Raw genomic sequence first — 16,060 nt, 5'->3', positions numbered from 1 at the left:
TAGAGCTGAGAAACGGAGCTCCAGACACTTAAATGTGATTGTAGCAGGCAGAAACACGGTTATAATGACAAACTCTACCTGGAAACTATAGGCTGGACCCACACGGCAGCTTGTGCTCATGAATTACCACAGTTCTGTTTACAGCTATGCTTGTCAATGCAGTTGAAGTCTGTTCGTTAATGAATTAATTAACTTGGAGTCTTCAGCTGTCACAATACTGAACCCTGATTGGACAGCAGCTGCTCTAATTCTGAAACAAATCTACAGAGTTTCTGATGAAATACACTCTGAAAGGGTTCAAATTGTGAGACGAAAAAAACACGGATGTCACGGTGGTACTGACCTGTCAATCACTGTGTAGCCCCGCCCTAAAGCATCCCCTGCTTTATGGTCCGTTTGACTCTAAATGGACCACAATGTACTAAATGAACATCATGCTGTATTGAAGAAGACTTGAAACTAGAGATTGAGACATAAACTCATGTTTACAATGTTTACTGAGGGAATAAATCAAGAGAGAAGTAGAGTCATTTTCTCATAGACTTCTATACAACCAGACTTCTTTTTGCGACCAGGAGAGTCACCCCCTGCTGGCCATTAGAAAGAATGCAAGTTTAAGGCACAACCGCATTGCCTTCGCTTTTCAGAACCGGAGGTTGCCGCCGGGCTCGGAGATATATAGGCAAGAAATAGGCCATGGAGTTCCTTATAAGTGATAATATGTAAGAAAATACGGATTGGATGTTTGGCTTCCTTTTTCTCCATCGTTAAATAGTCTAAGATTTAAATACACTGTCTACATTGAGTTCCAATAACTAATTATTCATATAAAATGAACTAGAAGAGTGTATTCGTAGCTATTTACTTGTTGAGCACTTTAACACTTTACCTTTGCAGAATATCTACCAAACATAAACAACGTAAACAACTCGCAGGAATGCAATTCATCATTATCTCCGCATCACAGCAGATCTGTCAGTTTTTTGCAAATTTGCATGCCGCCTCAGCAGATGTCTATCAGCATAACGATGCTTGTGACCCTGAAAACATTCCGGCTTAGCACGCCTCCCACACCCACAGGACAAACTGCACCCTGCGTGAATTAATTCAACTCCATTAAAAACCTCCATCGACATCTGCCGCCGCAGCGATGCTCGGGCCTGCTTGTCTTGGCCTTTCTCCAGCCGGACGCCTCTTCAATTTAACTCCAATTTGGAGTTGGTGGATGTTGGCTGACAGTTTGGAACTTTACGGTGGGATACTGATGAGCGTCTTCACTCCTGCGAAGGGAAAGTCATTCTCTCATCTGGACAGCATTGCAAATTGCGCAAAAAAAGTCAGTCGGATCAAGATAATGGCTTGTGAAGGAATGAGATTCGCTCCCTTTTGTGAGAAATCTGATTGCGTGGGTGGGACGGTGGCATAATAAGTGCGACCTTGTGGCAGACCCCAGCTGAAAAAGTAATTAGGCCTCACATATGGGCAGAATTTCTGAAGCCTTCAGCGATGGCGGTGAAGGGAAAAAGCCATGTCGGAGCTGTTTATTGTCACAGGTATGGCTGCCAAAGTCAGTTGTGGATCGTGGTCCTCTGGTTACGAAGAGTTTAGATAGCAGAGACAAATCACAACAAAAAAGACTGTTCACTCAAAGTGCTTTCATTCCAAAATGAGTCAGAGCCAGTGTTTGCCATCTGAACAACTGATTTTCAATCTGAGATACCTCTGAATCTAACACCGTCTCCTCAAAATGACTTCCTTTCCTGCATTCTCCAAAACGATTTGGTTAACTTCAGTGAAATAACGTGACACCACTTGGCCCCAAAATTGCTACGCAGTCATGTTATCAGACATTAAAGTCCCAGTGAAGCGTCTTTAGCGTCCTTACTGCGAGCATCCCACGTGAAACGGATATTTGAGCGGCGTACAGTTACAAGAGGGATTTAAGTCAAATCTGAAAACTGGGCCCTGTCATAATGTAGCATGACACGGAGCTACAGGCCTGTGGCTCCTTCACACACCTCCTGTAACAGCTGCGCATTGATTGATAGATGGATGTCACAAAGTTATTGGTTTAAATTGGTTTGCTTACATAAGCACAAGTCATATTCTGTAGAAAAGGTGATTGGATTTTGATATAGAAATACAAAGAAATTGATCTTTTGGTCATTTTTTTTGCATATATTGTTAGATAAGTGCATAATACGACCAGGGATGTGATCCAAAAGGCATTTCATTGTGACTTTAATATTGGACCATGCACAACAGAAGCCCTGTGAAAAGGTTGCCTTTCTCCCTCCTCCCTCCGCCCTGTTCTTCAAAACATTCATTTGGTATCTGAGTAATTATGAATCAGTTCATTTGATACATTAAGAATGAAGGTGTATAAATGACCCAGGCTTGTTTCATTTGTTTGTTTTACAGGTTTGTTGCCTGGAGCGCTCAGCGGCTCAGCGGCTCGATGGAGGAGAATGTGAACAGGTTTGCCTCGTTCTGTCATTTTAGCAGTGAGGGTCTGGACACCGCTAAGGTGGAGGGAGATGTGGTTCTGCAGTAAAACACATTTTATAATACTTGCTGTGCTCATTGGTGGATCGGCCCATCCATCGGTCGAGATGCAGCAGTAACGTAGATATCTTGTATTAATGGTATGTTCTGTGTGATTTGCATGCTTGCTCGGTTTAGCTCCCCCTACACTGACCTGGACAGTTGGTGTGTTCCAGTTAGTTGAGGCTAAGAAAGTCGAATGCCAAGAGAGGGTGAAAAGGCAGCTTGGTGTAAGGCTGCTGCTTACACACTACCGTTGTCAGGCATTCACAGTCGTCAATACATCTTCTTGATTATTTGTCTTGAGTTAATTGAACAAAATGTCTGCTTTGTTTCTTTGGTAATGGTCAATATTGAAACACTGATGATGCCGTCTGAAGACAAAAGACTTGGTCGAGGAAACACATTAAGCTTTGTGTAAATCATCGACTCCTCTTCTTCTTCTAGTTTCACACCATGACACCTTGTCATATATTATTTTTCATTTATTCTCGTATATACTTTTACTGGCGGAAGTTATGCATGCTGTGCACGGTCAAACACACACATTTAAATAAAATCAATCCCCAGAACAGAAATGTGTTTTTGTTTCATTTTATGACATTTTAGAGTCCAATGTTTTTGCAGAGGGAATTTGAGATATCTCTTCTTTTTATCACTCCATAAATCAGAAAATACTGTCAACAGCCTTAAAAGAATCGATTTTCGCCTCGTTTTTCAGATAAAATGTTTTCTAAATCAGGCTAGGAATGAAATATGAACAAACCCCTCTGAAAAAAACCTTCGGAATATAAATGGAAATTAAACTGTAAAGTTTGGTGGATGCAAGTGCTGCTGAAGTGGAGGTTTCAGGCTCAGAGTCTGAGGAAAGGCTTTATCGACAGGTAGTTGTGTGTCGTCGGCGTATAGAAATGGAACTGAATTTTAATTCACGTCCGTAACTTAAATAACTAAGAAAACAGTTTTTTTCAAGCCAAGCCATGATGCTGTACGTAACCTAACCAAGTAGTTTTATTGCGGTTTTGTTTGGTTTCAGTTTACAACGTAAAACGGTCAGTGAGAACGCAGTGAAGCTGTCTGGAGCGTTGTTTTGTGAGAGACAGGGTTGGGCCTTTCATCAAAGTACCCTCCTTCACCCCTCTGCAATGCTTTCACTGAGAACCCAATGGTATTGATTGGAAACACAACTGATGCGTCGATGGTTAACGTGTCACAGACATAATTCAGAAACAGCCTTGAGATGCTGGAGGAACGAACCGGCATTATGTGACAGAGGGAACAACAAGCCCTGTTATGGAACTGCTGGCTCTCCAGTGCAGTTGGTCAGATCTCATCTGCGTCTATTTGAAGCTGCTGACAAAACATGAACACACACGCGAAACACATGATTGAATGGCTCTGCCTGTACAAGCAAGCTGTGCATCCACGCCTCCGTTGTTCGTGGAGAGAGGCATATAGAGCGAGGCTGATTCCCACGGACGGATCTCTCGGTGGCATTCCCTGATATTATAAACAGGCTTCATGAAGAAGACGAGCATCAGTCATTGTTGCGAGGGGTGGAGAGACAAGCAGTCGGTGCGGCGGGCTGATTGTGTCTCTTCGCCTGCCTCTGATAATTAAAATGACTCAACCTCCCCCTGTTCCAGTCACAGTGGTGGCATCGCAAAGGCAGCAGCAGAGCTGTTATTACTTGTCCTTCAGCTGAAAGGATCGTGTTGGCCAGTGAGCTGAGGGCTTTTGTTCTGACAGCTGAAAAATCTGGTGCCCAGCCTGGGTAGTTTTCAGCAATGCACCCTGGGAAATGAGTTATCTAAGCAGCGTATGCAAGAAACCCTGACATTAATCTTTAATTAAGGCCTTTACAATTTTGGACGACATGCCCGGCAGTATGAGAGTTACTGTAGAGGATAGATACGAGCAGCGGGGAGGGCTAGGCAACACATTATATCTCGTGGTGAGCTCATTTTGTCTCCTCAAAGTCAAGGAACCATTGATCTGCAAAGACGTTGCCTCGCTTTTCCTTTCAGCCGTTTGGATCAGGAGACACACTGTGAGGTAAGCTTGGCATGGAGATGCTCCTGTGTTTGTCTTTTCCTGTCCCTCGAGGTGTTGAGGCTAAAATCTCCTCACAATGAAAATGTAGCCGGCTAGCCCACGTGGAATGATAGCTTTTCAGACACACGGCGCTAAAAACATTACCGAAACTGATTCACAATTATAAGGAATTTAATTCCACTGATGTAAGTACACTTACAGTAATACATTGGAGTACACACTCCTATGACATATTAAAACAATAAAACCCCATTTGCAAAAAACTCTACTCAGCTCCTCAGGGTTTAACACGTCTGTCCTCTGCGAGCATCCAGGTGAGAGAGAAAAAGGCTTCAAATTAAACCTCCCACATTTGTTCGAAACCCCTCCTCCTCCGTTTATCCCGATTCCTATTGGCTAACTTCCAGGAGTGTATTCTACTGTCTGCCCCTGTGTTTACTATCACATTCAATGACTGTCAGTTACGTTTTAATCCCATCTATAATAATCCTTCAAAATGAAAGTTTATACTTCTGCAACTTGGCAGAAGTTTCATGCTTCTGCATGTTTGTTTATCTTAATTATGCATCCTCGAAACCCTTATGATTATGACTAACTATGAATTATTAATTATGAATTATTAAACACTTTTATTATATCTACTAACTACAGTTTTTTACTCAAATTTCTTACAATTCCCCCCTAACTCACAGTTCACTGTGAGTTAGCTACTCAAATGTAGTTAGTTATGCAAATGTCCCTGGAGACCTTACCCCTACTCAATCCAGGGAGAGGCTCCCTATCTATCTAAACAGAGGCAAACAATTCATGCACACAGATATCATTTCAAGTATTTCTGTTCAGTTCGTTTCAAAATTGAGTCCGTAAAAAGAAGACAAAAAAAAGGAAAATTTAATCCGTAAAAAAGGGAAAAATTGAGTCCGTAAAAGGAAGACAAAAAAGGAAAATTTAAAAAGGGAAAGATAGAATCCGTAACAAAGGAAAAGATCGACTGCGTTGAAAATCACTGCCTTCTATGTCTTGGGGCTGGCAGGATCAGGATACAGCCTGTAGGCTAGAGAACACATACTGAGAAGCCTTGACTGTTCTTTTACACCTGTCAAAATTACATTTCTTAATCTTTACACCCTAAAATCCCATTATAACCCATTAAACAAAAATAAAATCTCAAATTACTCATCCAGAACAATCAGTCTATTTCCCAAATTTCCAATATCTCACCGGATGTGTTAGAAGTCCATCTGGGCCTTTATCAGGTCCTTCAGGATCTCCGAGAGGATGGTCAGGAACCGCTTGTGAAGTTCCGCTATGGCACCGCTGGTGGCCTCATCTAGACTGTGGCCATCAGAAGCGCCAATTCGTCCTCATCCTCGTCACATAACTGGTTGCCTGGACTGGTGTCTGGCTCATCGGTGAAGCAATAAACCCCTGTAGAGGTCCACGGATGCAAGGGAACCCCCATCCACAGACAACTAGGCGGTCTATGATGACAGCACACAGAATAATTACGATTGCCAAAAATGTATGTTTTCACTGGCCAAGCATACTTCCCAACCAGTCGGTGAACGGATTCGTGACACCAGAGTTGTCTGCTAGCTCTTGGCTGAGTGCTGTCAGTCCCTCCAGAGCCCTGGTCACCGATCCATCAGGAGCTGTGTTATTTGGAATGAAAGTACAGCACGCAGACCCAAACATCTGGCACACGCCACTTTTCTCTGCTAAATCATATCTAATGCCATTCTGTTCTGCAAGGTCATAAAACTAGTCTTCGCCAGCTGTGCATGCAGTCCTGATATGGCGTCACTGGTGAAGTTTACTAAACGCTGTAGGTTATAGTAAATGTAGTTGATCCAATCGACATTTTTATTAATCATCACCCTCTGAGAGAAAACAGATTCTAAATCTGCTGCTATTTGATTTCTGGCTTGAAAGTCATTAGACACCCCCCTTGGCAGTCTTATGACATCTTATGTACACTTGGTCATCAAAGGCTCCCTTCGGGCCACCGGCATCTCTTTTGGATCTTCTGTTAGCATGTGGGCGTGGAGAGATGAGTTCTCCATAAGTTGCATCAGTGACAGGCAAGATATGGAATGACAATATAAGTTGCACCAACGCACCTGTCCAATCTTTAGGCAGGATTGGATGTATGGTTCTTCCTCCACACCATCACCATAAATCAGCTCTAGGTGCTGTCTGTCTTAACACACTGTTATATAGATAGTCGCTAGCATTGTGACTGTTGCTACAATTTGCAATAATTTGCAATACTACTACCTACATTGGGCCCCATAGCTGTATCTGAGACTATACAATCAAATGGACCCTCTGTAACCTCGAACAGAGGTGGGGTATTATATTCTACAGGTGGGTGATCCCAGTGCAGCCTCTGACAAGTGTGATGGAGGGGCAAAGTGTCATCAGTAAACAGAGTTAAAATACAACTAAATTCAGGACTTATGAGTCTGAATCTTGAAGGAACTGGTGTTGCTAGGGGTTGCTCGGTCCTGAACACACAATACAATCTGTACTACTGACTCTTAAAGGATTACATCTACCCACCCCCTTTGTACACATCACAGGCATAATATGATAACAGCTTCCCATACTTATGTGTGGCAGGCCCACACTCGTCAGTTATGATGCACAAGGTTTTGGACATCCATCCGTAGGTGTGTTCATACTTGGGACTGGAAACTACTTCACAGAAGTCGAACTGGACCGTTGATGTTGTACCTTCTTTGAACATAAGAGTGAGAGTTACATTTTCATGAGTGTCGTCAGAGAAGCCTCTCTACGTGGTCTAAGATCGGTTTGATTAGCTACTGAGGCTAAATGTCGAATCCTGATGTAGTCATGCATGTGTTCTGGTTCCTGTCTGTGGTTAATTCCACATACTAAGAGGTAAACTACTGAACTCAGGAATAAAATAATTACAGACTTCCATAACCCACTGAACCTAGAGTCTCCTACTGGACGCCCTCGCTTAAACTGTGGGGAAAACGTCATCTTCAGTACTGTCTAACCCCTCTTTTGAGGTGTCTTTGGCTTCAAATTTTCCTGTCTGATGTTCACTCCTGTCTCTGCGAGTGTCACACTCGTTACCTTCGCTGCTGCACAGTGAGTGAGGTGGTGTCAAGTAGCTCCAGTTTTACCTTTCACCTTTACTGCATGTGAGGTTGCCAATACTACCTCCCATGGACCGGTCCACCTTGGTTCACTCCACTTGCGTTTGTGGACTTTTATCCACACCAGACTGCCTGGTGACACGTCAGCCTGCTTCCTTTCGTCAGCTGCTGCTTCTGCGTTTGTCACCTGAGGAAACAACACTCGGCTCATGTTAGTTAGAGCTCCCGTATATTTCTCAATTTCTAGAGTTAGCAAGTCTAGTTGTGGTTTATCATGACGTTATTAAATCTCAAAAATTGTGAGTAGCACCTTTACTGAAAACTATTCTAAATGTGGATCTACAAAAAATGTTTGACACCTTACCATAAATGTTTGACACCTTACCATATCCCCCCTTCACCTCGATATCTCTGCTGTAAGGGATCACATGGCAACCATCTATGTACCTTGGCTATACATTGAACCTCCCCATGGTCCTGGTGACAGCATGGGCATCTGTTGATGTCTCATGGGAGGAGGTCCAGCTGGACCTGGTCGTAGGTACTGCTGATGTTGTGGTGGGAACGGAGCATGTTGTGGTGCTGCACTGATCTGTCTTCCTCTCCTTTTATGTGGGCAATCCCTCACCCAATGACCCTCTCTCCCACATACGTAGCACTTCCCTCTACCTACAGGTCTTTCATAACCTCCTCTGTAGTTACCTCTCCCTCTGTTAGATGCGCGTGCACGTCCTCTGCCTCTGTAATGTGGTGGAGGTTGGTAGTACACCACTGTGTGGGCTGGTACTGCTGGATTTGGTTGGTATGAGGTCGGGGGTGCAGCTGGATATTGGGGCTGTTGTGGGGCCTGAGCCTTGGCTACGGCCATCTGTTTCTTGGCCAGATGTTTTCTAGTTATTTCTCTGTCGGCCGCCGCTATTTGAAGTTTCAGCAGCCGCCGCGTCATTCTCTCCAGATCTTCCTGTCCTCTTGTCTCCTCAGTTAGATGTCTCTGGTTGTAGTGAGTTAGGTGTTCCCTCCACATGGCATCTTCCATGTTGCTCAAGCCTACCACTCCTCCCAGCGCTGTCTGTACTGGTAGGGGCAGGCCCTTCTGCACAGTGTCTCGCCATACTACAGTGGTGGCTTCATTGCCGTCATGTCTCCCCCCTGTGGCCTCATGCCACTCTTCTTCAGCTCTTTTTAGATACCGATGCAGCTCTTCTTCTGGTTTTAGCTTCAATCCACTGAGGGAAGTCATGTTTGGCTTCGTGGGCCAGATGCTTCTCATAGTTTCCCAGTAGATTCCTCGGAAGTTGTCGAATGGGGTCTGGTCCACTCTGCGGGCCGTTCCCGTTCCTGCTTCTAGGGCATTTAACTTTATTGTCCCCTCTGTGCGGATAATCATGGCCCGTATGTCTCCCAGTGCCAATTTATCCGCTGCCGTGAGTTTTTCAAAGAGACGGATCCAAGGGCTGGCTCCTCCTCCCAGCGGTGGCAGTGTCTTCTCCAGTGTGTCCATGTCTCGATGTCCCCATGGCACATACTCCGCTTGTCCGTTGTATTTCACCAGCAAGGGGTACTGTTGGGTCTGGGCTAATGGTGGCATCTCACCTTTTACAGGATAAAGACGTTCTCGACAGCGTTCTGGTGCCTTCCTTTTCCTGTTGAACCGTCTGGGAAGTGGACAACCTCCGGCTGCTCCACTTACCTCTTCTCTTCTGTCCTCATCAGTGTCGTCAAGGGTGTCATCATCACTTGTGGCTGCTCTCTGTCTGTTTCTGGGTTTTGGGAACACATAACCGTCTGTCTTATACTCACCACTCCCCATCTTCCACTCCCGTTTTATCTTTTTTCCTCTGCACCCCATTTGACCTGCTTCGTCCTGGCAGCCCCCTGGAGTCTCCACGTCCATGTCCCCCCTTTATTCTGTACACAGGTGCCCGGAACTGCGTTGTTCCTGTAGTCAGTAAAGTGAGTCCGAGTGTGGAATCTCCCCCCTTGACAACTCAGATTGTGGGGGAACAGAGAAACAGAGACAGCAGCAGTATATTTTGTCCAATAAATGCTCTAAATGTGCTGTGCAGTGAATCAGCCTGCATGTGACATTCTAAACACTTTAGCATAATAGTTAACGTAACTTGCTGTAACTTTCTAAATCCTTCAATCGCATGTGTTATGTGGGTGTGCGTGGTGTTTGTCTAGTTTCTAATGTGTGTGTTAAATGTACACACTTGTCATTGAAGTCAAAGTCAACTCACCCTCTGTGCTGTATGGTGTGTGGCCGCTGACTCCAAAACTGGGATCCGCTGCTCCACTTCCCAGATCTGGACCCACTCAACCACGCACCTTGACTAAAACCAACACAAAACTGCCAAAAGTTCAGCAGTAAATGTTAGCATACGTCTGTAGTGTAAGAGAGGTCAACGATCTCTCAAATATGTTGCGCCGTCCGTGTCAAAATTGATTCTTAGGAACTATGTAAAATAGTAAGTGTACCAAAATTAGTCAATACTGGATATGTGAAGGAATCTCGAATCCAAAATTGAAGCTAGAATTCCGAAATCAAACTCAACATCTAAATCAGAATCACAATCCAGTTCCAAATCAGAATTCGAAAGGTTTAAAATTGGAAGTAAAATGAAATTAAAAAACAATGAATAATTAATCAATTAAATATTAAATTCAACTTTAAAATCAATAACTGTGTTCAAAGATATTCAATCAGAAATACCAATGCAAGTCAAACTGTTGAACTGCACTTACACTCTGGTCTGCACAATAATGAGTCACAATTAAGTTCAAGAATTGAAGAACAACTGAAACCATTAATCTTTGTTAAAATGCTGAATTAAAACCAAAGTCAACGACTAAAGTTATAATGCTTAATTAAAACTAAGGTCAGGATATAAGCTCACAGCTCTTAGACAATGAATCTCTGAAAAATTCAGATTCTAAACACTTCTTTACGGTTACCTGCAGTTACTCCTTCTTCTGTTTAATTGTTTTTAAATCTCCTTTTCTTTTGCCTTATGTTTTGATGCTTTTAATGGTTTTATGTGAAGCACTTTGAAATGTGCTTATACAAATAAACTTGCCTTGCCGTCTGCGCCAAACCGGAAGTTGTTCTGCGCCGAACCGGAAGTTGTCCTGAAACCGGCTTTTTGTAACAGATATGCTAACGACAAAAACGGAGCTTCTAATAAAGCATACGCACACACAAGTATCACCAAAATCCCACACTTTAATTCCACTCATACGCCTTCTGTCTCCTCTCTCAATCCACCGGTTATTTTCTTTTATAAATACTTTTATTTTACATACAGAGTACCGCAAAACCGGAGCTACACGTAGCTAGCGTTAGCTCCTCACGGCGGCTACAGATCATGTAATGTTATACCTCATTTTAAACGTATTTCCACGCTGCTAAAACACAGACTAGACACACGTATTATTGGACTTAATGTCCGTTTTTTTAGTAACCTTAAATCCTCTGGTTTAACCAGACCCTACGATCGTCGTATAACGCTACAACCTTTCACCCAGTGTGTTCTCACAATCGTATCTCCCCACAACGCTATCGCCAACACGGCAACCACGCACATGACAAGACACAATTGTTACCGGACTTATTTATCTTTTACCCACCCGAACGTCCTTTAATATCTTGCATTCAAAAGCCTCCCAGCACCCCGCGGCAATCTTACCTTTTGCAGACTCGATTCCCGGCAGCAGTGCCTGGCTGCTTCCAAAGCTACCGAAGCTGTCCTGGCTCACCAGCTCCTTCTTGTCAGTGTCTTTATTCCATTTTGAACCACACCATCCAAAACTCAAACTCTAGGTAAGGCCGGCGAGGTAATCCGCGGACATCGGGCTCTTACCTATACCGAGCAGTGTTGGTCCGCCACTCCCAAAGAACACGCAGTTCGGCCTATCAGGGCTGCCGCCCATCAACGCTTATCGATTCAACGCTCCCAGTCCTCGCAGCTTACCAAACGCTCTGAATCTCAGTATTCACTGAACTAGTCCTCTCTGCTCACCATGCTAGTATACTTCAGACTGCAAATCATAGCTTACCTCAGTGGAACGAGGCCTCCTCCGGGGAACGTCCTCACCGGCACCTCAGAGCTAGCTGTTAGCAACGCTAGCCAAAGACACTTCCTCTAAAGTTCCTACAAAACTAACTCACAGATTTCATGAAACGGCTCTGCCTACCGATATGATGGGCCCAGGAAGTGTGTTTGACCAGTGCAGCCTTCAGCCCACGCAGCGAGGCCGGTAAGGAAGTCTCCATCTGGGGTGCCAAATTTGTTGAGGCTAAAATCTCCTCACAATGAAAATGTAGCCGGCTAGCCCACGTGGAATGATAGCTTTTCAGACACACGGCGCTAAAAACATTACCGAAACTGATTCACAATTATAAGGAATTTAATTCCACTGATGTAAGTACACTTACAGTAATACATTGGAGTACACACTCCTATGACATATTAAAACAATAAAACCCCATTTGCAAAAAACTCTACTCAGCTCCTCAGGGTTTAACACGTCTGTCCTCTGCGAGCATCCAGGTGAGAGAGAAAAAGGCTTCAAATTAAACCTCCCACATTTGTTCGAAACCCCTCCTCCTCCGTTTATCCCGATTCCTATTGGCTAACTTCCAGGAGTGTATTCTACTGTCTGCCCCTGTGTTTACTATCACATTCAATGACTGTCAGTTACGTTTTAAACCCATCTATAATAATCCTTCAAAATGAAAGTTTATACTTCTGCAACTTGGCAGAAGTTTCATGCTTCTGCATGTTTGTTTATCTTAATTATGCATCCTCGAAACCCTTATGATTATGACTAACTATGAATTATTAATTATGAATTATTAAACACTTTTATTATATCTACTAACTACAGTTTTTTACTCAAATTTCTTACAGAGGTAACGGCACTGAAACATGTGCGGCGAGGCCGCTCTGCTTCCTACGCGATGATCCAGATTGCTATACATCCCACGGGTTCTGATGGGAGGATGTCTTCTGACAACTGTTTGCTTGAATACATCAAGGTGACAGCTTTTGTTTCACACATTGTTCGGTAATTGGTTGTGGATCTGTTGTCGAAAGAGCCAAGTGATACACCTGCTGGTAGAAGCAGCGTGAAGCTGAAGCTTCTCTTGTGTCGAGACGGCTGCTGCCTTTGTGATGTTCCACAAAAAAAAACCCAAGACACAACCTGTTTCATTCAAGCTGAAGATTTCACATGAAAAAAGACAAGTCTCCTATGAAACAAAATGGGACTCGGGTAATTGTTTTGATGACTCCTTTCCCCTGTTCCCAGTGAGAGGAAGGCTTCGCAAAGCTGAGGGTGGAGGTTTAGGGAAGAAGGGACTGAGCAAAAGTGGAAGCACGTCTCCCTGTGGCAAGATTTGTTCGCTGGCAAGAATGAGAGACAGATGGGAGGCTGGTGGTGGGGTAGCAGGAGGGGTTGGGAGGGGGGGGGGGTGTTGGGGTCACACCTTTTTGAGGCAAAGCAATTGGGAGCGATTAAACCCTGATTCGCCGTAGGGACTATCCACGACGAGGAAGGAGCTGGCTCCAGCAGCGCCTGCAGCACTGTTCCTTTTATCTCCAGTCCTCGTGAAGACCCTGTAAATGCCATGGGAGCAGTTAAAGTACAGCACGCCGTGTTCTGCTGGGCCGGTTCACTGTTAATGTTCAGCATCGCCACAGCAGATGAAAGGAATTTCTTAGATTGTCTGCACCACTGGAACGGATCATCTGGGCCACATGAGCGCGGCTTAACCCGCGTGATTAAAGTCGTGACCTACGCAGTTATACCTCGCCCCTCGTACCCCGTGGAGCGGCTCAATCCTCCGTTCTGCACATGTGCAGATGACACTTTTACATACCTCTGATTTTCCACCGCCCGATAAAACAAATAATGATTGAACGCTAACGTGCTTTCATCCTCACCCTTGGACGTTTTCATTCCAGATTTGGCAGATAAGAATATATCATTTTCCTCGGCCACCATGAAGCTGCTTCAATAGCCAGCGGCACCGGTTGGCTCGGGCCCTCGTGGTATCCTCTGTAACTGGCTGATCATCAGCCCGAGAGCACCTGGACCCCGAGAGGCCCCTCCATCACCGGAAGACACACAATCATCAGTTCCTTGCGAGGTTATTAGGAGTCATTCATCACCTGCTTCATGTTTCCCTGCCCTCAGCTTCAATACTTTAAAATCCCTGTTTACGTCTGTTCATTGCACTTCTTTTCAGCTCTTTTTTAATCTCCCCACGTCCATTTCCCCAGCTTTGCCTCACCTCAGCGGATGCACCTAGCTCATGTTCGTCTGTGCTGCCGGGGAAATGAACCGTGTAGCACACAAAATACGCGAATTAAAAGCTGTTGACCGGCTTTGATGCTACACTGGTGTGTCATTGTTCTTTTGCTGCACACGTTGCCGCTGCGTCCTTCCAGACGGACAGCAAATGTGAGGCGGAATAGAAATCCCACCACAGAGGCGGATTCCCAGAGGCACGAGGGCAGGACGGATCCACACAACCCACATCAGCCTGGTGATCATGTGGCGTTTGGCCCCTGTGTAGGTACATGCTGGCAGCACCATGGCAACCACAGCAATTGATTGGCTGACGTCCCCCACTGTGCACAGTGCAGGTCTTATTATGTAGGATATTGGTTTTTATACCTGCTACCCAAGCCTCTCCATAGCCTGCATTAGCTGTGGTTTCTCAGGTGCCCGGCCGTCGTGTACGCTTACCTTCTATTTGGTTCTGGATGACTTTGAAGGACGGGGAGACGGGGAGACGGGGAGACGGGGAGAGGTGGGGACGACTGTGACAAAGCGCTCAAGGTCTCTTAAATGGTGTGGCAACTGTGAAAGCCTGAAGGTGTTGAATTTGACTCCAAAAGTAGTTTTTATCAAACCTGTCATAAAACCTTTGATAACTGTGACTCTGTTTACAGATCCTATTATCCATCTGAACCTTTACTCAGTGTTTACAAATTCATTTCTCGTCCTGTTTTTTTTGTGTTTCTTTAATACACTCACATTGTTGTGAATTGCAAATGTGCCAAATGCTCTTTATTTAACACCCAGTTTGTAATTAGCACAGCACTCTGAACGGCCGATCTGTTCAATGAACAATTATAATACGCTCCTCTACGAGTTGAAAGATTCTCTAAATATCCTGGCTCCCCGAGACGTCTAACAGCAAGAATTAAATTGTTTATTTTAGTTTGGGGAAATGTTAAAGGTTAGAATAACTAAAGTACCATTGGGAGTGACTGTTGTCAGCGTGTTTCCATTTAATTCTTTGCAAATAAAACTAATAAATATAACATTTTAAGCCAAGTTTTCACCCCTATACCCTTTTGACTGGCTTCTTCTGTGGTCAGTACTAGCTCCGTGTGACATTTATGTATTTGGTAGTTTATTCTTGACACTTGTGAATCTAACACAGTACATTAAATGGCCAGAGAGTGATCGTGGATGCGATTTATATTGATCAATAAAGTTTCACTGGGCGTGTTGGAGGTGGGGGAGGATGAATCAAAGAAACACAGGACTTTCACCCAGGAGAGCGCTGCCTATGTCTCTTGTGAAACCAAAAGGAACCTTGTTACGATTGTTACTTAAGGGCAGTAGTTTCACCCACAGGACTGCTGTTGGTGTTCCACGTGAAGCCAAGTTAAACTCCTAAAACTGACGCTAGAAGCTGACTTGGACCGTCACAGTGTGGAGCGTATCACGGACCAAGTGGCGGTATTTGACGAGTAAAAATGTGTTGGTCTATTTAAACAGGCAATACAAAATACAGTCATTTGCATTGGTTTAAACTACTCGATCAACTGCACTCCTCCAGAATGATCGTTTGGCTGTTGTCCTCGTCAGCCATGTTCCCAGGTGTCTGACAGGCTTTATAGAAGGAAATGTATCGACAAATACACAAAGAACATGTTGCTATAAACAGTACAGTATCCCCCCCAAGCACCATCCCCACACCTTCATTAAGTAGTAAAAAAAAAGAAGCAAAAAGCATATGAATATTGAAATGAATAATGTATGGCTTTTGCTTTTGGCTATAGCAAGATGTGAAGGACGACATTCTCGATTCAGGGTCATGTAAGGTCATGTCCTCGAGGTATTCAAACCGATATTCAGGTTACACTGCGCACACGTATCCAATGCTCAGCGCCCTGTGGAGCTCTCTCCTACACAGCTCTGTCTTAGCAGTCAATGCACCACAAACTTGGCATCCATTTGTTTAATCTAATTTCAATACAGTACAACATTTGAAATGATACGTGTAAAAAAATATATGTCATCTTACAATACAG

Source organism: Melanostigma gelatinosum (genome assembly GCF_949748355.1).
Source record: "Melanostigma gelatinosum genome assembly, chromosome: 1".
NCBI classification, from domain to species: domain Eukaryota; kingdom Metazoa; phylum Chordata; class Actinopteri; order Perciformes; family Zoarcidae; genus Melanostigma; species Melanostigma gelatinosum.
The sequence above is the reverse complement of the archived record's forward strand: the minus strand, read 5'-3'. Positions refer to the sequence as shown.